General features: G+C 45.6%; 1 protein-coding gene across 2 annotated transcripts in view; it reads right to left on the minus strand.

Moving 5' to 3' along the window:
• Positions 1-22,314, minus strand: part of LOC143927370 (disks large homolog 2) — a 1,494,912-nt gene that overhangs the window by 360,478 nt on the left and 1,112,120 nt on the right. The gene's annotated exons all lie outside the window — the stretch shown is intronic.

Raw genomic sequence — 22,314 nt, forward strand, 5'->3', positions numbered from 1 at the left:
CTGTCCCTACTCCACACAGGATCCTTTCCCTACAGTGACAGAAGAAAGAATGTAAAATGGCCACCGGATCGGGTGTATTTATAGGTTAGGGGGAATGTCCAAGTGTCCATGAGCTGTCATGTCTCAATTGGTTGTCCTGTAACACATGATAAACGTGTCACGAAAGGTTAAAGTTCTTGTATACATTAAACACGTAAGTCCGCCGGGGCGAACGACGGAAAAAGGCGTTCGAACCCGCGGACGGCGAAAGTCGGAAATTCGCCGCGAAACGACCGCCGGGCGAACCGTTCGGCCATCACTAGTTAAAATATTTTCTTACAAATCTTGTAGCAAAGTTTTTGCTGATATCATATGTCTACATGCACTTACGCAAAATATAGAATATATTCTTAGGAAAAAAAAAAAACACAAAAACGAAAAAGGCATCCAGTTTTCTTATCTTCTTATATTTTATTTTTTCTTAATTTTCTTTCAATGTTCTTGCGTTACCGAATATCACTGACTATTACTCCATGATGGGTTATTGTAAGCATTGAATGTATAAATACCTGACTTTTATATGATACTGTGGATTTGTATAAACATGTGATATTCAATAAAAATCTATTGAAATTAAAATTTTCCATCGCTAATAAATATTAAAAACAAGGTTTCAAGATATTATCCCCATTAATACAGCATAGCCACCACACTCCTTAAAAAATAAATACCAAAATCTCTGCATTATATTGGCGATGCAAGGAATCCTTTGGCTCCATGTTACATACTGTATATTCAGGTAATGTAGCCTACTTCACACCTTTTGGTTGTTGGTGAAAACCATCACACATACCATAACTAGGATTTCTATACAAACCAACAATATACCGTCTACATTTCAACAACCTTCAAGTTGCCTTTTATAAATCCTCTTTGATTCATCTTTTAAATTAAGTCAGGGCATATATATATATACACACACACACACACACACATTAGATATATACTGTATCTATTTGGCTCTCTAAAATACAAGAAAAAAGACAAATGAAAGAACTGTCTATCTAAAAAATTTAAAAAAAAAACAGTTTCGTCTGTAGTGGGTGGGGTCTGCTGAGTCCCTCCCACAACTCTGCTCTCTCTTTCTGCAGGGAGAACAGTCTTGTCTCCGCCCCCTGCTGTAGTTTTCAACAAGCAGTCTGAAGAGGGTGGGTCCTGCCGAGTCCCTCCCACAGCTCTGCTCTCTTTCCTTGTGCAGGAGGAATAGTCTTGTCTCCGCCCCCTCCTCTAGTTTTCTACAAGCAGTCTGAAGCGGGTGGGGCCTGCCGAGTCCCTCCCACAGCTCTGCTCTCTCTCCTTGTGCAGGAGGAATAGTCTAGTCTCCGCCCCCTCCTGTAGTTTTCTACAAGCAGTCTGAAGCGGGTGGGTCCTGCCGAGTCCCTCCCACAGCTCTGCTCTCTCTCTCCTTGTGCAGGAGGAATAGTCTTGTCTCCGCACCCTGCTGTAGTTTTCTACAAGCAGTCTGAAGAGGGTGGGGCCTGCCGAGTCCCTCCCACAGCTCTGCTCTCTCTTTCCTTGTGCAGGAGGAATAGTCTTGTCTCCGCCCCCTCCTGTAGTTTTCTACAAGCAGTCTGAAGCGGTGGGTCCTGCCGAGTCCCTCCCACAGCTCTGCTCTCTTTCCCAGTGCAGGATGACTGGTCTCGTCTCCGCCCCCCTCCTGTAGTTTTCTGTAGGCCGACTGTAGTGGGTGGAGCCTCCCACAGCTCTGCTCTCTGCACAGGCTATCTACTGCACAGTGATGATGTCACTGCTATTTTCACAAGGTAATATCTGGGTTTGCAAAGGCATTTGGTGCACATAAAGTTATTTATTTATTTTTTTATCCTTTGTGTCAAAAGGATATATTACAATGACATTTTTGTGCCAGGGGTTTGTCTTTAAATACTGTATATGTTAAAAAATAGCATTCTTTACTAAAGAATGCTAAAATGCAGATGTCGGCGAATGTTTTTGTAATGTTTAGAAGGTCTTGCAATTCCTTTTCACTTTGTGTTAAGAATCAGGAAAGTCATATGCAGCACATGTACTGTTTAAGCCATGACCCTCAGAATCTGTCTCCGGAATTGTGACATTAGCATTCAGAGGAGTGTGTGAAGGAATAGACATACCTGCGTGTTCTCCGCTCACTGGGAGCTGCAGTGAGCGATTCCTGCTCTTCACTTATCACTGGACATAAAGACATGATAGCAGATAGACAAGCTTGGATCTGGTTTTCTATGGGTTTCTGGGATGCTGGCGAAAAAGTGCACCTTATATTATACTGCTCTATAGGGTCTGGCTGGACTTCTGATCACAAATGTCACCCAACATTTCATTAGGATAAGAACACACATGGGATCAGATGGTGCAAGGGCTCAGTCACTGTAAAGTCTCTTTGCGCAAATAAAAACAATGGTAAATAGACTAAAAAGTTCAAAATAAATTAGGATAAAATGAAGGTGCACCGTCGGCAGCAGCAATCTTGAGAGAAGAAGCAGACTAAGTGCAGTATATAAGAGAAGGTATTTATTCAAATAAAAACATACCGCCAAGTGGCTACTCACAAGAGTAAGCCCTTGTACACACGGTCGGAGATTCCGACTACAAAATCCGTCTGAGTAATTCCGACGGATTAATTCCGGAAGAGGTCCGGAAGTGATGTTGCATACACATGGTCGGACTAAGTTGTCGGAAAATCCGATTGTACATAACGTGATGACGTTATTTCGTTACGACGGGACTACGTTCAGGCTAGTAGCCAATAGCTTTGGTCTAGGAATTTGATCTGAGCATGCGTGGCACTTTGTCCGTCGGAGTAGGCTACACATGATCGGAGTATGTCCGATAGGAGCATTTTGTCGGAAAATTTTACCGGCAAGTTGGAAAACTTGGGCCGTCGGATATTCCGACGGAAACAGTCCGATGGAGACCACACACAGTCGGAATATCCGACAAAACGGTCCGATAGGACACATTCCGTCTGAATCTCCGACCGTGTGTACAAGGGCTAAGTAATAGTCGGGCATGTAGATAAATAAAGCGATAGATCCACGTCACAGGCCGGTCCACGGTAACGTGAAGCTGGTGTAATGCTGGCAAGAAAAAGGGCAGTGGTGGAATTTCCTCGGCGTCCTGAGCGGTGATATAGAAAGGCGCCACTTTGCTCTGATAGTAATGGCTTTTCTTGCAGCGTCCGGACGGTCGAGTAGCCGAAACCGGAAGTGCGCCTCAGCATGGAGCGCAAGCTCCGTGATCCGGAAGTGACGCGTGGGCCAATCAGAAGAAGCGTTTCACAACGTCAGTTGTTTCCTCAGTTCTGACAGTCTCAAATTGACAGATTCACTGTAGATTTTCTCAGTAGCGTTTAAACCAGTTGCATTCCTGCAGTAGCGAGCCCACTGAATAATTCCGGGGGAACTTGTATTGCTTGGATCCTGCTGCATATGCCTCACACTTTCGTGTTTGGCTGGATACGCTTTTCCCCTTTACAGGGTTTATATGGGACATCCAAATTTCCAATTCAGAATAAAGGGCTGGTGCCACGGCTGTTCTCATAGATGCCACGGCTGTTCTCATAGATGCCACGGCTGTTCTCATAGATGCCACGGCTGTTCTCATAGATGCCACGGCTGTTCTCATAGATGCCCTGGCTGTTCTCATAGATGCCCTGGCTGTTCTCATAGATGCCACGGCTGTTCTCATAGATGCCACGGCTGTTCTCATAGATGCCACGGCTGTTCTCATAGATGCCCTGGCTGTTCTCATAGATGCCACGGCTGTTCTCATAGATGCCACGGCTGTTCTCATAGATGCCCTGGCTGTTCTCATAGATGCCACGGCTGTTCTCATAGATGCCACGGCTGTTCTCATAGATGCCCTGGCTGTTCTCATAGATGCCCTGGCTGTTCTCATAGATGCCACGGCTGTTCTTATAGATGCCTCGGCTGTTCTTATAGATGCTCTCATGCACCAAAGAAAAGATTTGCTTCCATAGCGTGATACAGTATAAAACTTTTTAATCACACATAAAAAACCTCTCACATTACACTCACTTTAAAGGATGAATAGACATGCCAAATATAAAAAGTCACAGCACTCTTGAATAGCTCATACTGAAGCATAGGTGGTCACGGCGGACCCAGGACACATTTCATCATACAATTGACTTAAAGGGGTTGTAAAGGTAAATGTTTTTTCACCTTAATGCATTCTATGCATTAAGGTGAAAAAACATCTGACAGTGCCTGCGCCCCAGTCCCCCCGTTTTACTTACCTCACCCCCCGAAAGTCCCGCACATTCGTCCCCCGACGTCTTTTCCACCGTTCAGCCTGGCCGCTGATTGGCTGGAGTGGATGGATGGAAAGCAGCGCAGCCATTGGCTCGCGCTGCTGTCAATCACATCCACTGACGCGGAGCGCCGGGGGGCGGGGCCGTGTGATACAGTGAGCCGCTATAGCTGCCGGCTGTATCACGGGAGCGCGCACGCAGATGCTTCTCACCATGCGAGGGAGCTCGCATGAACATGAGAAGTACCTGCGGGAGGAAGCCGAGACAGCCGCCGAGGGACCCCAGAAGAGCAGGTTCGGGGCCACTCTGTGCAAAACGAGCTGCACAGTGGAGGTAAGTATAACATGTTTGTTATTTAAAAAAAAAAAAAACACTTTACAATCCCGCATATCCTGGGTCCGCCGTTACCATCTATGCTTCAGTATGAGTTATTCAAGAGTGCTGTGACTTTTTATATTTGGCGTGTCTATTCATCCTTTGATGTGAGTGTAATGTGAGAGGTTTTTATGTGTGATTAAAAAGTTTTAGTGCCTGATTATTACTTACTCTTGAGAGTAGCCACTTGGCTGTATGTTTTTATTTTAATAAATGCCTTCTCTTATATACTGCACTTAGTCTGGTGCACTTTCTCTCCCTTTTGTACCCATTTCATTAACCACTTCTGGACCAAGTCTATTTTTGACACTTGTAGCTTACATGTTAAAATTTGTATTTTATGCAAGAAAATTGCACGAACCCCCAAACATTATATATATATATTATATATATTATTTATTTAGCAAAGACCCAAGAGAATAACATGTCATTGAAATATTTTATGTCACACGGTATTTGCGCAGAGGTCTTTCGAACGCAATTTTTTGGGAAAAATACACCTTTTTTTAATACAAAATAAGAAAACAGTAAAGTTAGCCCATTTTTAATTTTTTTTTTTGCATATTGTGAAAGATGATGTTATGCCGAGTAAATAGATACCTAACACAGCCGGTCACATGTAAATACGGAGATGCCGGTAATCAGCTCTCCTCGCCTCACACTGACAGAGTGTGAGGCGAGGAGAGCCGATCAGCAGCATATCCTCACAGGAGGACATCTAGGGATGTAATCAGAGCACTGATCATCAGTGCCCTGATTACAAGAAAGAAATATAGTGTAACAATACAGTGCCCACCAATGCCAGCATACAGTGCCCACCAGTGGCAGTAATCAGTGCCCACCACTGCCCACAAGTGCCCCAAATCAGTGTCCATTAGCCATACCAGCCAGTGCTGGCAATCAGTGCCACCTATCAGCGCTGCCCATCAATGCCCATCACTGCTGTCCATCAATGTCCATCAGTGTTGCCCATCAGTGGCACCCATTAATGCCCATCAGTGCCCATCTGTACTGTCTAGCCATGCCGCCTATCCGTGCCGCCTCTCCATGCCCACTAGTTCTGCTTATCAGTGCCAGCCACTGCCGCCTATCAGTGCCCATCAGTGCCACCTATCAGTGCCCATAAGTGCGGAACATTAGTGCCTCCTCATCAGTGCCCATAAGTGCCACTTCATCAATGCCCACCAGTTCAGCCTATCAGTGCCCATCGGTGCCGCCTCACCAGCACACATCAGTGAAGGCAAAAAATTACTTAGTTACAACATTTACTGACAGAAAAAAAGTTAAAAAAAGAATGTTTTTTCCAAAATATTTGGTCTTTTTTTTTTTTTTTTTATAAAAAAAAAAACAGCAGTGATTAAATTCCACCAAAAGAAAGCTCTATTTGTGTGAAGAAAATGATCAAAAATTTGTTTGGGTGCAGTGTAGCACGACTGCGCAATTGTGATTCAAAGTGTGGCAGCGCTGAAAGCTGAAAAATGGCCTGGGCAGGAAGGGGGTGTTAGTGCACGGTAGGCAAGTGGTTAAACATTTTTAACGGTTACCTGTTTAGAGTTACAGAGGAGGTCTAGTGCTAGAATTATCAGTCTTGCTCTAACGATCACAGCGAGAACTCAAATGTGTGATTTGAACAACCTTTTTGATTTTCAGGATGTGACTTGCGTATGCGTTTTCTTCAGTGCGCAAGCTCACAGGGACGGGGGCGCTTTAAATAAAAAATTTTCTTACTTATTTTATTTATTTATTTATTTTTATTTAACACTGTCCCTTTAACCACTTCAGCCCCGGAAGAACTTACCCCCTTCCTGACCAGAGCACTTTTTGCGATTCGGCACTGCATCGCTTTAACTGACAATTGCGCAGTCGTACGACGTGGTTCCCAAACAAAATTTGTCCTTTTTTGCCAACAAATATAGCTTTCTTTTGGTGGTATTTGATCACCTCTGTGGTTTTTATTTTTTGCGCTATAAACAAAAAAAGAGCGACAATTTTGAAAAAAAAACACATTATTTTTTACTTTTTGCTATAATAAATATCCCCAAAAAATATAGAAAAAAAACTATTTTGCTTTCCTCAGTTTAGGCCGATACGTATTCTTCTGCATATTTTTGGTAAAAAAAATCGCAATAAGCGATTATTGATTGGTTTGCGCAAAAGTTATAGCGTTTACAAAATAGGGGATAGTTTTATGGCATTTTTATTAATATATATATATATATATATATATATATATATATAATTTTTTTTTTTTTTTTTTAAATGGCAGCGATCTGTGATTTGTATTGTGACTGTGACATTATGGGGGACACATCGGACATTTTTGACACATTTTTGGGACCATTGTTATTTATACAGCATACAGTGCTATACAAATGCACTGATTCCTGTGTAAATGACACTGGCAGTGAATGGGTTAACCACTAGGTGGCAGTGTAGGGGTTAAGTGTGTCCTAGGGGCGTGTTTCTAACTGTGGGGGGCGTGGCTGTGTTTTGCAGATCACTGATCTCTGCTCCAATCACAGGGAGCAGAGATCAGTGTCACAGTTGCTAGGCAGAACAGGGAGATGCTTGTTTACTTTAGCATCTCCCCGTTCTTCCTCTCCGTGAAGCGATTGCGGGTATCCATGTAGCGATCGTGTCCGCAGGACCTGCGACCGGACTCATGGCGCTTCCCGCGGGCATGTGCGACCCCGCCGCCTCTAAAGTCGCGTACACACGGGCGGACTGTATGGCCTACTTAATCCGCCGAAACACATTTCAGCGGACAGTCCGCTCGTGTGTGGGCTTCAGCTGACTTTTTCAGCGTGCAGTACGGCGGACTAAGTATTTCGGATTTTTCGAAATTCTGTCCGTCGTACTCGCATTTCGGCGGACAGTATGGCCGTGTGTGTGCCAGTCCGCCGTACTTTTGAAATGAACGGACTTTTCCCGCCCGGAGAAAAGTCCGCTCATTTCGAGCGCGTATCCAGGTAGGCGGGGCCCGCGAAGGAGACGTCGCTGACCCCGCCGCCTGGAATGGACTTAAAGGGGAACCCCAACGCCGAAAAAAATCGGCGTGGGGGTCCCCCCAAGTCCACAACAGAACCTTGTCCGAGCACGCTACCCGGCCGGCCAGGAAAGGGGGGCGAGCGGCGCCCCCCTCCTGAACCGTACCAGGCCACGTGCCCTCAACATGGGGGGTGCCTTGGGGAAGGGGGGGCCGCGCGGCCCCCCCACCCCAAAGCACCTTGTCCCCATGTTGATGAGGACAAGGGCCTCTTCCCGACAACCCTGGCCGTTGGTTGTCGGGGTCTGCGGGCGGGGGGCTTATCGGAATCCGGGAGCCCCCTTTAACAAGGGGGCCCCCGGATACCGGCCCCCCACCCTATGTGAATGAGTATGGGGTACAATGTACCCCTACCCATTCACCTGTAAAATAAAAGTACAAAAAAAACCACACAAGATAAAATACTTTATTGCACAGCTCCGGGGGTCTTTCGTCTTCGGGGGTCTTCTCGTCGGACTCCTCCGCTATCTTCTTGTAGCTCTTTTGCTAGCGGAGGAGTCCGGCTTTCTTCCTCGCCGCCGGCCTCTTCTCCCGACTTCGGGGGTCTTGTCTCCCCTCTTCGGTTCTTCTGCCGGGCCACCGTGCCTTCTTATAGCTCTTTTACAGGCGGTGGCCCGGTCTTCTGTCGCCGCCGTCGCCGCCGCCGCCGCCGCCGCCGCCTTCCGTTCTTCTTCTTCTTCTTCTTCTCCAGGAGATGTTGCCTCGACGATCTCTCCGGCCGGAATGCCAGGGACGCACTGCGCGGCCACTTATATAGGGACAAGGGGCGGTGTCACATGGCTTTATGTCACATGGGTTGGTCACATGGGTTGATGTCACATGGGGACTATGACATCGTAAGGGGGCAGGTCACCATGTGACACCAACCCATGTGACATAAAGCCATGTGACACCGCCCCTTGTCCCTATATAAGTGGCCGCGCAGTGCGTCCCTGGCATTCCGGCCCGAGAGATCGTCGAGGCAACATCTCCTGGAGAAGAAGAAGAAGAAGAAGAACGGAAGGCGGCGGCGGCGACAGAAGACCGGGCCACCGCCTGTAAAAGAGCTATAAGAAGGCGCGGTGGCCCGGCAGAAGAACCGAAGAGGGGGACAAGACCCCCGAAGTCAGGAGAAGAGGCCGGCGGCGAGGAAGAAAGCCGGACTCTTCCGCTAGCAAAAGAGCTACAAGAAGATAGCGGAGGAGTCCGGCGAGAAGACCCCCGAAGACGAAAGACCCCCGGAGCTGTGCAATAAAGTATTTTATCTTGTGTGTTGTGTTTTTTTTTTGTACTTTTATTTTACAGGTGAATGGGTAGGGGTACATTGTACCCCATACTCATTCACATAGGGTGGGGGGCCGGTATCCGGGGGCCCCCTTATTAAAGGGGGCTCCCGGATTCCGATAAGCCCCCCGCCCGCAGACCCCGACAACCAACGGCCAGGGTTCTCGGAAAGAGGCCCTTGTCCTCATCAACATGGGGACAAGGTGCTTTGGGGTGGGGGGGGCCGCGCGGCCCCCCCTTCCCCAAGGCACCCCCCCATGTTGAGGGCACGCGGCCTGGTACGGCTCAGGAGGGGGGGCGCTCGCCCCCCTTCCCTGGCCGGCCGGGTAGCGTGCTCGGACAAGGGTCTGTTGTGGACTTGGGGGGACCCCCACGCCGATTTTTTTCGGCGTTGGGGTTCCCCTTTAAGTCCATTCCAGGCGGCGGGGTCAGCGATGTCTCCTTCGCGGGCCCCGCCTACCTGGAGACGCGCTCGAAATGAGCGGACTTTCCTCCGCGTGTGTGGGCGAGTCCGTTCATTTCAAAAGTAGGGCGGATAGTATGGCGGACTTAGTACGCCGTATTAGTCCGCTCAAAAAGTGGTGTGTGTGGGCAAGTAGCCCGTTCGGAAAGTCTGACGGACAGTCTGGCGTACTTTTCCGCCAGACTAAGTACGTCATACAGTCTGCTCGTGTGTACGCGGCATTAAAGGGCAACGTACAGGTACGTGACTCTGCCTGTACGTGCCCTTCTGCCGACGTATATCGGCGTGAGGCGGACGGGAAGCAGTTAAAAAAAAAAAATCTGATGACTTTTATTGCTGTCACAAGGAATGTAAACAACCCTTGTGACAGTAATAGGCATTGACTCCTTATGGAGGGATCGGGACCCCCAAATCCCTCCTTTGCACAACAGTCCTCAGGAAGGATGTGATGGAACTGGAGAGCGTCCAGAGAAGGGCAAGAAAGCTAATAAAGGGACTAGAGAGAAAACCAGTTATGGAGAAAGCCTACAAGCATTGAACGTATTCTCTCTGGACAGGAGACGCTTAAGAGGGGATATGATAGTGATGTACAAATACCGTACTGGTGACCCTAGCATAGGGAAATAACTTTTCAGTGAAAGGGAATTTAAAAAGACATGCGGACATTCACTGGAATTGGAAAAGAAGCGGTTTAAACTTAAACTGCGTAGAGGGTTCTTTACTGTCAGAGCGGTAAGGATGTGGAATCCTCTTCCGCAAGCAGTCATATCAGCAGAGAGTATCGATAGATTAAAAAACTATTAAATGGGCACCTTAACTATCACAACATACAGGGATATAAAATGTACTATTAACATAAACACAAAGCACACTCACACACCACAGGTTGAACTGGACTTTTTTCAACCTTACCGACTATGTAACATTTAATCCCTTGATCGTCCTAGATCAGCGATGGCAAACCTTGGCACCCCAGATGTTTTGGAACTACATTTCCCATGATGCTCAAATACACTGCAGAGTGCAGGAGAATCATGGGAAATGTAGTTCCAAAACATCTGGGGTGCCAAGGTTCGCCATCACTGTCCTAGATGTTAACGCCTTCCCAGCCAGTGTCATTAGTAGAGTGACAGTGTATAGTATTGTCACTGATCACTGTATTAATGGCACTGGTGATGTCAGTGGCAGTCAGTCAGTTCTCCCCAGCGTCAGTTTGTATCAGATTGTCCGCCGCACTATCGCAGTCCCATTATAAGTTGCTGATCACCACCATTAACAGTATATAAAAAAAAATCATTATATATACCATAGTTTGTAGACACTGTAATTTTCACGCAAACCAATTAAAGTGGATGTAAACCCACTCTCATCTTTTCTAAACTACTGCAATATTGGTTATCTAGAAGGATATACATGTCTCCTGCATGCATACTTATCTGTCAAATGTCTCCAGTCTGTGTGCTATGAGACCTGAAAAACTGCAGATTTTGTGGGTGGGTCTGTTTTCCAGGGCTCAGTGTGGGTGGAGTCATGATGTCAGTAGACTCCCCGCCCGCCTCTACACTCCCCTTGTCAACATGCATTTTCTCCTGTGTATTTCCTACACTGAACTTCTGCTATGATCACTAACATCCAGTCAAAACCCAGAAAAGTCCCCACATGACTTCAGCATGTCAAATCATTCTGAGGTGTGGAACAGCCAATCCTTGCAGAGCAGCAGAAGAAAGGAGTGGGGGAGGGAATTAAAAAATAATGCATGTCTCTTAGGCTAGTGCACAAGATCTATAAATCACCTGTCACTCACAGCAAGGGGGAGGATTTGACAAGGTTTTTCTCTGCTTGTCAAGATTTATCGCACTGAACAATAAAAGATGATTGCTCAGAGCCAGATTAAAGCGGTTCTCCACCCTAAAGGGGAAGTTCCGCTAATCTGATCCCTCCCCCCCTCCGGTGCCACAATCGGCACCTTTCAGGGGGGAGGGGGGTGCAGTTACCTGGATAATCCAGGTATCTGCACCCACTTCCGGGACAGACCGCCGCAGACCCCCGCAGATGCCCCCCCCCCCGTTGTGTTCTGGGTAACACACAGTTCCCAGGACACAGCGGGGACCAGAAGAGATGAGCAGCGCGACTCGAGCATGCTCAGTAGGGAACCGGGCAGTGAAGCCGCAACGCTTCACTTCCCGATTCCCTGACAGAGGATGGCAGCGGGTGCAGCAGAGAGACGAGCGATCGCTCGTCATCTGCCGCCGACATCGCTGGACCCTGGGACAGGTAAGTGTGAATTTATTAAAAGTCAGCAGCTGCAATATTAGTAGCTGCTGGCTTTTAAAAAAAAAAAATTTTAGGTGCAGAACCGCTTTAACTCTTTGTGGCAAGACTGGGCTCAAATGATTGGAAATCTTATACTCTACAATATGACATAAAAAAGAAAAAAAATGTGGTTTACATCCACTTTAATATATACTTATTGTTTTTTTTTTTTGTTTTTTTTTATCAGACATGATTATTATTATTATACAGAATTTATATAGCGCCGTCAGTTACACAGCACTTTATAACATAAGGGCAGACAGTACATTTAAAATATTATTTAATACAGGAGAAATCAGAGAGCCCTGCTCATTAGAGCTTACGATCTAAGAGTATGCATGTAGCAGAATAGATTTTGGCCAAAATTCATGAAGAAATTTGATTTAAAAAAAAAAAAAACGTGCTACATGTTTCACTGCAGAGTAAAAAATATTGTTTTTTTTTTTTTTTTTTTATTCAAAACTTTCAGTCTTTTTTTTGTTTATTTTGCAAATGAATAAAAAACCCAGTGGTGATCAAATACCACCAAAAGAAAGCTCTACTTGTATGATAAAAAATTACAGTATATAAATTTAATTTGGGTACAGTGTTGCATGACTGTGCAATTACCAGTCAATGCAACGCAGTGGTGAGTAGCAAACAATGGCCTGGTCATGAAGGAGGTAAAACCTTCCGGAGCTCAAGTGCAAAATGATATGCAAACCTTAGTTGCTTATATCTAATGATTGTTCATGCTGTTTTCACTAAATCTTACTTCTACTTTTTACATTATAGGGTATTTTCAATATGAACTGCTCTAGTTGGTATCACATATATTAAACATACTATACATTTTTACCATCTACTAACAAGGGAGTTTGTTATCTCCATAAACATAAACTGGAATAAATTTCACAGTCAAATCTCTCTTCACGATTCACGATTCAGCTCTAACTGAACTTCATCATCCTACTTAAAAACACAACTGCTGATTTTAATTGGCATTTTAGAAATTGGCGCATTTCGAGTTAATTGACATTTATATGATGTTACTTAAATCTTCAGGACACTAAATTACCCCTTAGCTTACAATTAACGTTAAACCTTTTTTAAAAGGCATGGTTTGTAGGTTGCTGTATGCGACAAAGCACCTATATTAATTTATACAGCTAGTGCTTAATTGTAATGATGTTCCCTGCAGTATATAGCTGAGGAGTGTGAAAATACCAAAATCTTCTCTATATGGGGTCATTGCTCTAACTTATTTTTTGGCATGGGAGAATTACTGCAGAAAACCATGGAACTGTGAAATTAGTCCTACCCCAAGGTACCATTCACACTTTTGTTACTGCACGTTTTTGTGCTTTTGAGGTGTGGTTGCGTTAAAGGACAGCACAGAAATAGGTTTCAGCCCCTGACAACCACCCCCCCCCCCCCCCCCACCCCCCCGGGCACATCATTCTCTTTTCATTAAAGGGGATCAGGCCTAGTGGCACATTGATTGGAGAGAAGAAGGAAGGAATCCCTGATGCCGCACATCCATGCTTGTGGTTTGGTGTGGTAGTGGGAGAGGCAACCTCAGCCTGGGCTCCCGCCAGGACACATGCCCCAGAGCTTAGTCATGGGGTTTCCCGGTGACTAAGCCTGGGGCAAGTTGTACACTTTGGGTGAGTGAGAACCTGGACTTGTCAGAGCCCAGCATCAGGTAAGCATGTGACCATCTTTTGCATCATGACTGTAGTCTTTGACGCTCCCCATATCCATTGATTTGCCCACTATTGCCTTAAACAAACACTAATCCTCAACCCAACCCATAGATCCAAGCATTAAGTTTAATGGAAACCCTTGACTTTTCTTTAAAGTGAACCTGTCACTATGTTTGCCATGACTAAGCTTGTGGAGGTTGGGGGTCTCGGGGTGAAACACATTGAGGGCGAGATCCCAGGCTGAGGTTGTCTCCTCCACTACCATACCCCACAAATGGATGTGCAGCTTTGGGGATTCCTTCCTTCCTTCTTTCCAGTGATCACAGGAGCTGGGATGAGCTCCACTCCCTCGCTGGTACTCTGGCAGCAGCGGAACCTATGCACCATTTATACTGCTCCCCAAACCATTATACGAGTCTGAGTGGCACATCAATTTTCCGTTGGTCCTAGTGGCACATTATTATGAGGTGGCGCCTGAACTTAGAAGATCCTGCGATGATGTCACAGGAAAAAATGGCGGCACAAGACCCAAGTGGTGACTGCAGAGAGGTGGACATTTGCAGAACAAGTTGGACACATTGGGTGGGTGAGAACCTGAACTGTGCAGAACCCAGCATCAGGTAAGCACGTGACCATCTTTTGCAGAATGACTGTAGTCTTTGAAGCCCCCTATAAAGTGAACCTGCCACTGTGTTCCCCATGACTAAGCTCCAGGGGTGATGGGGTGAAATGCGTTGGGGTCATGGCCTTGCGGGAGCCCAGGCTGAGGTTGTCTCTTCCGCTAACACACCACATGCATGGATATGTGGCGTCGGGGATACCTTCCTTCTTCTCTCCAGTGGTCACAGGAGCTCGTATGAGCTCCACTTCCTCGCCAGCACTCCTGCAGGAGCAGACCTATGCACCATTTATACTGCTCCCCAAACCATCATACGAGCCTGGGAGGCACATCAATTTTCTATGGGTCCTAGTGGCACATTAATAGGAGGTGGCGCCTGAACCTGGAAGATTACGATGACGTCACAGGAGAAAATGGCATCACAGGACCCAAGTGGTGGCTGCAGAAAGGTGGACTTTTGCAACACAAGTTGGACACATTGTGTGGGTGAGAACCTGAACTGTTCAGAACCCAGCATCAGGTAAGCATCTTTTGCAGAATGACTGTAGTCTTTGAAGCCCCCTCTATCTATTAATTTGACCACTATTGCCTTAAATCAGTGTTTCGCAAACTTTTTTCAGTCAAGGCACCCTTTAAAATTATGGAAAATCTCAACGCACCCTCCCAAATTATGGAAAGTTTTGAGGCACCCTTTAAAAGTTTGGCAGTCTTGAGGCACTCCATTCTAAAATGTAAAAAACTATTCTTATGCCCCGTACACACGAGCGGACTTTTCAACATCCAAAGTCCGTCAGACCGAGTCCGTCAGACTATCCGATCGTGTGTGGGCTGCAACGGACTTTAGCTTCGCAAAAGTCTGACGGACTTTAGAAATGAAGCATGCTTCAAATTTTCCCGACGGAACTCCGCCGGACCCGGTCCCCTTCGAAAACTCCGCTCGTGTGTATGCTACTCCGACGGACTAAAACCGACGCTAGGGCAGCTATTGGCTACTGGCTATGAACTTCCTTATTCGAGTCGGGTCGTACGTCATCACGTTCGAATCCGTCGGAGTTTAGTGTGATCGTGTGTGGCCAAGTCCGTTCGGCCGAAAAGTCTGTCAGAACTCCGTCGGAACTCCGGCGGAACTCCTTTGGAAGTCTGTCGGACATAAGTCCTCTCGTGTGTACGGGGCATAATAGTTTTACATAATGCAGCAACATCCACACACGTGGGACACCCAGGGTTAGAAATGCAAGTTGGTACTGCCTAGTATTCCAATGTTTGGCTTCTTCCTCAGTTCTCCTCCATCACTCAGCTAATGTGGCCCCAAAACTGATGACGAGAAACAGGGGAGGATCAAATGAGCATTCTATGCAGGCGACTGACATCCTCCTTATCAACTGATGATGTCATTGGTCGTTAGCAGGTCAGCAGCTAGAAGGTCGTAATGGTGCACAATTGGCTTTGTGTAACTTAAAGGCAGGTTTCATCCACTGCTGCCTTGGATACAATTTTTGGGCAATTTTTTGGCATTTTTCACCTCTGAAGACACATCAAAGCACCCCAGGGTGCCTGGGAACCCTGGTTAAAAAGGGCTGCCTTAAACAAACACTAATCCTCAACCCAACCCATAGAACCCATAGATCCAACCATTACGTTTAAGGAAAACCTAGACTTTTCCTTAACCACTTGCTTACTGGGCACTTAAACCCCCCTCCTGCCCAGACCAATTTTCAGCTTTCAGCGCTGATGCACTTTGAATGACAATTGCGCAGCCATATAACACTGTACCCAAATGACATTTTTATCATTTTTTTCCCACAAATTGAGCTTTCTTTTGGTGGTATTTAATTACAGCTGGGAGTTTTATTTTTTGCTAAACAAATAAAAAAAGATGCAAAATAAAATAAAATAAAAATCATGTTTAATAGTTTGTTATAAAATTTTGCAAACAGGTCATTTTTCTCCTTCATTGAAATGTGCTGATGAGTCAGCACTGGTGGGCACTGATAGGCTGCACTGGTGGGCACTGATAGGCACAGTTAAGGCGGCACTAATAGGCACAGATAAGGCAGTACTGATGGGCAAAGATGGGCACAGATAAGATGGCACTGATGGGTGGCACGGATGGGTGGCACTAAGGGACACTGATAGGTACCACTGATAGATGGGACTGATGGGTACTGATAGGTGGCACTGATAGGTGGCTCTGATAGGTGGCACTGCTGGGCACTGATGGGCGGCACTGATGGGCACTGGTAGATGACACTGATGGGCACGGATATGTGGCACTGGGGTGCAGCACTGTTGTTGAGGCAGATTGTGGGCACTGATAGGTGGCACTGTGGGCACTGATAAGTGGCACTGTGGGTACTGATGGGTGGCACTGTGGGCACTGATGGGTGGCACTATGGGCACTGATGGGTGGCACTGATGGGGGGCACTTTTTTATTATTTGGGTGGCACTGGCAGGGGGCAGGTGGGCACTGATAAGCTGGCCGTGATCGGGACTGATGTCCCGATCACGGCCGCCGGTGATCGGCTTTTTGTTTTTCTCCGCGCGCTGCGCGAGGAGGAAAAATAGCCGATTACCGGCTCTGTTGTGTCACATGATCAGCTGTCATTGGCTGACAGCTGATCACGTGGTAAGGAGTCAGGATCGACCCCTTGCTCCAATCCGTGATCAGGCGATCCGTGAGCAGGCCGCTCTCGTGCACGGGACGACGTCAATAGACGTTGTCCCGGCAAAGCAGGTCCGCGCTGTAGCCGTCATTCGGCTATAGCGCGGATCTCAAGCGGTTAAAGTGAACCTGTCATATTCATTCGTGCAAAGTAGCATATTATGTTTATATTTCATCTCCTCTGCTACTAATACTTACCTTCCGCCAATTTCCCTGCTGCCCTGCGCAATTAGTGGAGCCCCCCAGGAGAGAGCACCTTGTAAGTTATATTCCATACCTTATACAGGTCTAGGCCCAAAGCCTTCTCCTACCTCATGAGACAGTGCTTAGGCCTGGTGATTGGCTTCTTAGGTACAGCGCACTACATTGTAGTAAAAAGGATCATAGAAAGAATGCCACACGTCCCCTATGCCCTATAACTGAAAGTACTGGATACCTACGGTGGTGTGAAAAAGTGTTTGCCCCCTTCCTCATTTCCTGTTCCTTTGCATGTTTGTCACACTTAAGTGTTTCGGAACATCAAACCAATTTAAACAATAGTCAAGGACAACACAAGTAAACACAAAATGCAATTTGTAAATGAAGGTGTTTATTATTAAAGGTGAAAAAAATCCAAACCATCATGGCCCTGTGTGAAAAAGTGATTGCCCCCTAAACCTAATAACTGGTTGGGCCACCCTTAGCAGCAACAACTGCAACCAAGCGTTTGCGATAACGTGCAATGAGGCTTTTACAGCGTCCTGGAGGAATTTTGGCCCACTCATCTTTGCAGAATTGTCCTAATTCAGTTACATTAGAGGGTTTTCGAGCATGAACGGCCTTTTTAAGGTCATACCACAACATCTCAATAGGATTCAGGTCAGGACTTTGGCTAGGCCACTCCAAAGTCTTCATTTTGTTTTTCTTCAGCCATTCGGTGGTGGACTTGCTGGTGTGTTTAGGATCATTGTCCTGCTGCAGAACCCAAGTTCGTTTCAGCTTGAGTACACGAACAGATGGTCGGACATTCTCCTTCAGGATCTCTTGGTAGACAGCAGAATTCATAGTTCCTTTTATCACGGCAAGTCTTCCAGGTCCTGAAGCAGCAAAACAGCCCCAGACCATCACACTACCACCACCATATTTTACTGTTGGTATAATGTTCTTTTTAGGAAATGCAGTGTTCCTTCTACGCCAGATATACTTGGACACACACCTTCCAAAGAGTTCCACTTTTGTCTCATCGGTCCACAGAATGTTGTCCCAAAAGTCTTGGGGATCATCAAGATGTGTTGTGGAGAAATTGAGACGAGCTTTGATGTTCTTTTTGCTCAGCAGTGGTTTTCTCCTTGGAACTCTGCCATGCAGGCCATTTTTGCCCAGTCTTTTCCTGATGGTGGAGGCATGAACGCTGACCTTAACTGAGGCAAGTGAGGCCTGCAGTTCCTTGGACGTTGTTGTGGGGTCTTTTGTGACCTCTTGGATGAGTCGTCGCTGTGCTCTTGGGGTAATTTTGGGCGGCCGGCCACTCCTGGGAAGGTTCACCTCTGTTCCATGTCTTCGCCATTTGTGGATAATGGCTCTCACTGTGGTTCGCTGGATTCCCAAAGCTTTGGAAATGGCTTTATAACCCTTTCCAGACTGATAGATCTCAATTACTTTCTTTCTCAATTGTTCCTGAATTTCTTTGGGTCTCGGCATGATGTGTAGCTTTTAAGGATCTTCTGGTGGACCTTACTGTGTCAATCAGCTCCTATTTAAGTGATGCCTTGATTGTGAACAGGTGTGGCAATAATCAGGCCTGGGTGTGGCTAGAGAAATTGAACTCAGGTGTGGACAACCACAGTTATAGTATGTTTTAACAAGGGGGGCAATCACTTTTTCACACAGGGCCATGATGGTTTGGATTTTTTTTCACCTTTAATAATAAACACCTTCATTTACAAATTGCATTTTGTGTTTACTTGTGTTGTCCTTGACTATTGTTTAAATTGGTTTGATGTTTCGAAACACTTAAGTGTGACAAACATGCAAAGGAACAGGAAATGAGGAAGGGGGCAAACACTTTTTCACACCACTGTATAAGGGTTCAGTGCAGTGAGTACTATGGACTATGACTTCAAAGAAGAATGCAGTCCTAAAGACAAGGCGGAATGAACTTAGAACTTCTTTTCTGCATAAATGTTCCTTGAACATGACATCCTGTAGTTATATGAAGGATAAGGTAACCAGGCTTTTTTGTGAAACTTGTACAGTAAATTCTTCTTTCTGGCAACTTGACCATGCAGATCTTATTTGTTCAAGTATCATTGTATTGTGCTGCTTAAAAACAACCACACCATCTTTTTCCAGAGCAGCCTGTATTTCTACTGAGGGTACCTGAGGGTTTTTCTTTGTATCCCCAAACATTTCCTGTGGCAGTTGTGGCTGAAATCTTTCTTGGTCTACCTGGCCTTGGCTTGGTATCAAAAGAGCCCCTAATTTTCCACTTCTTATTAAGTGATTGAACAGTACTGACTGACATATTTAGGGCTTTGTATATCTTTTTATATCCTTTTCCATCTTTGTAAAGTTTCATTACCTTGTTACACAGGTTTTTTGACTGTTCTTTTCTACCTCCTAATGGCACAGTGTCTAGCAGACACTAATTGTGATTTAAAAAGCCACAAATGTGGGAAATTAGCCTTTAATTGCCATTTTAACCTGTGTGTGCCACCTTCTGTGTCTGTACCAAGGCCATACATTCCAGGGTATGTAAACTTTTTATCAGGGCAATTTGGGTGATTTCTGTTATCATTATGATTTCAAAAGGATACAAAAAAACGATGTGATAATAAATGGCTTGATGTGATTGCTATCCTTAAATAAAAGACAGTTGTTTGGCATGATCAGTCATATTTTCAATATTAATGCCAAAATGTCACAATTTCTGCCAGGGTGTGCAAATTTTTGAGCACGACTGTACCTGTGTTATGATGAGTTGGCGCTTTCCATAGCAACTGCTAATTTTACAGGCTCATGCACAGTCAAGCACCGCTCATAATAATGCAAAATTGAATATTTACATCTGCCGGCCAAAAGAACCTAATAGAAATTATGCACTTGATGAGCTGGTTCTGCTTTGCTTTGCATGTTAAATGCAAAGTTTCTGTGAACAAAGGTACACGATGTTCAAACATGAAACTCTGCTATATAAGACTGCCGGCTAAGTGGCTCTTATTATTACTCTGTCTTTCATCTTCTGCATTTGTCTATCCCCAACTAGTTGCAGCCATCCTTTTAACCCAAACCAGACTTTCTCAACCTTCTCAACATGGAGGAATCCTTGAAATAACTTTCTGGTCTCAGTGAACCCTGCTAAAAATTACTATATCTGCATCTCTTGGTGCATTAGCAAGATGGTCAGCGTGAAGAAAACTCCTTATATTGGTGGTCAGTGGAAATAATGTCTCTTACATTGGTGATCAGTGGGAAGAATGCTCCTTACATTGGTAATCAGTTATAAGAATGTTCCTTACATTGGTGATCAGTGAGAAGAATGGTCCTTACATTGGTGAACAGTGGGAAGAATGCTCCTTACGTTGGTGGTCAGTGGGAAGATAGCTCCTCACATTGGTGATCAGTTAGAATAATGTCTCTTGTATTGGGAAGAATGTCCCTTATATTAGCGATCAGTGGGAAGAATGCGCCTTACATTGGTGATCAGTGGGAAGAATGCGCCTTACATTGGTGATCAGTGGGAAGAATGTCCCTTACATTGGTGATCAGTGGGAAGAATGCCCCTTACATTGGTGATCAGTGGGAAGAATGGTCCTTACGTTGGTGGTCAGTGGGAAGAATGTCCCTTACATTGGTGATCAGTGGGAAGAATGGTCCTTATATTGTTGGTCAGTGGGAAGAATGCCCCTTACATTGGTGATCAGTGGGAAGAATGGTCCTTACGTTGGTGGTTAGTGGGAAGAATGCCCCTTACATTGGTGATCAGTGGGAAGAATGTCCCTTACATTGGTAATCAGTGGGAAGAATGGTCCTTACGTTGGTGGTCAGTGGGAAGAATGTCCCTTACATTGGTGATCAGTGGGAAGAATGGTCCTTATATTGTTGGTCAGTGGGAAGAATGCCCCTTACATTGGTGATCAGTGGGAAGAATGGTCCTTACGTTGGTGGTCAGTGGGAAGAATGTCCCTTACATTGGTGATCAGTGGGAAGAATGGTCCTTATATTGTTGGTCAGTGGGAAGAATGCCCCTTACATTGGTGATCAGTGGGAAGAATGGTCCTTACGTTGGTGGTTAGTGGGAAGAATGCCCCTTACATTGGTGATCAGTGGGAAGAATGTCCCTTACATTGGTAATCAGTGGGAAGAATGGTCCTTACGTTGGTGGTCAGTGGGAAGAATGTCCCTTACATTGGTGATCAGTGGGAAGAATGGTCCTTATATTGTTGGTCAGTGGGAAGAATGCCCCTTACATTGGTGATCAGTGGGAAGAATGGTCCTTACGTTGGTGGTTAGTGGGAAGAATGCCCCTTACATTGGTGATCAGTGGGAAGAATGTCCCTTACATTGGTAATCAGTGGGAAGAATGGTCCTTACGTTGGTGGTCAGTGGGAAGAATGTCCCTTACATTGGTGATCAGTGGGAAGAATGGTCCTTATATTGTTGGTCAGTGGGAAGAATGCCCCTTACATTGGTGATCAGTGGGAAGAATGGTCCTTACGTTGGTGGTTAGTGGGAAGAATGCCCCTTACATTGGTGATCAGTGGGAGGAATGTCCCTTACATTGGTAATCAGTGGGAAGAATGGTCCTTATATTGTTGGTCAGTGGGAAGAATGCCCCTTACATTGGTGATCAGTGGGAAGAATGCCCCTTACATTGGTGATCAGTGGGAAGAATGTCCCTTACATTGGTGATCAGTGGGAAGAATGTCCCTTACATTGGTAATCAGTGGGAAGAATGGTCCTTTATATTGTTGGTCAGTGGGAAGAATGCCCCTTACATTGGTGATCAGTGGGAAGAATGGTCCTTACGTTGGTGGTCAGTGGGAAGAATGCTCCTCACATTGGTGATAAGTTACAATAATGTTTCTTGTATTGGGAAGAATGTCCCTTATATTAGTGATCAGTGGGAAGAATGCTCCTTACATTGGTGACCAGTGGGAAGAATGCTCCTTACATTGGTGATCAGTGGGAAGAATGGTCCTTTACGTTGGTGATCAGTGGGACGACTGGTCCTTTACGTTGGTGGTCAATGGGAAGAATGCTCCTTACATTGGTGATCAGTGGGAAGAATGGTCTTTACGTTGGTGGTCAGTGGGAAGAATGTTCCTTACATTGGTGACCAGTTAGAAGAATGTCTCTTGCATTGGTGGTCAGTGAAAAGAATATCTCTTACATTGGGAAGAATGTCCCCTATATTGGTGGTCATTGCGAAGAATCTCTCTTATATTAGTGATCAGTGGGAAGAATGTTCCTTACAATGGTGGTCAGTGGGAAGAACGCTCCTTAGATTGGTGGTCAGTAGTAAGAATGTCTCTTACATTGATGGTCAGTGAGAAGAATGTTCCTTACATCGGTAGTTGGTAGGAAGAATGCTCCTTACATT

The sequence above is a fragment of the Lithobates pipiens genome, unplaced genomic scaffold (genome assembly GCF_037356315.1).
Source record: "Lithobates pipiens isolate NorthernLeopardFrog02 unplaced genomic scaffold, aLitPip1_a1.2 Scaffold_23, whole genome shotgun sequence".
NCBI classification, from domain to species: domain Eukaryota; kingdom Metazoa; phylum Chordata; class Amphibia; order Anura; family Ranidae; genus Lithobates; species Lithobates pipiens.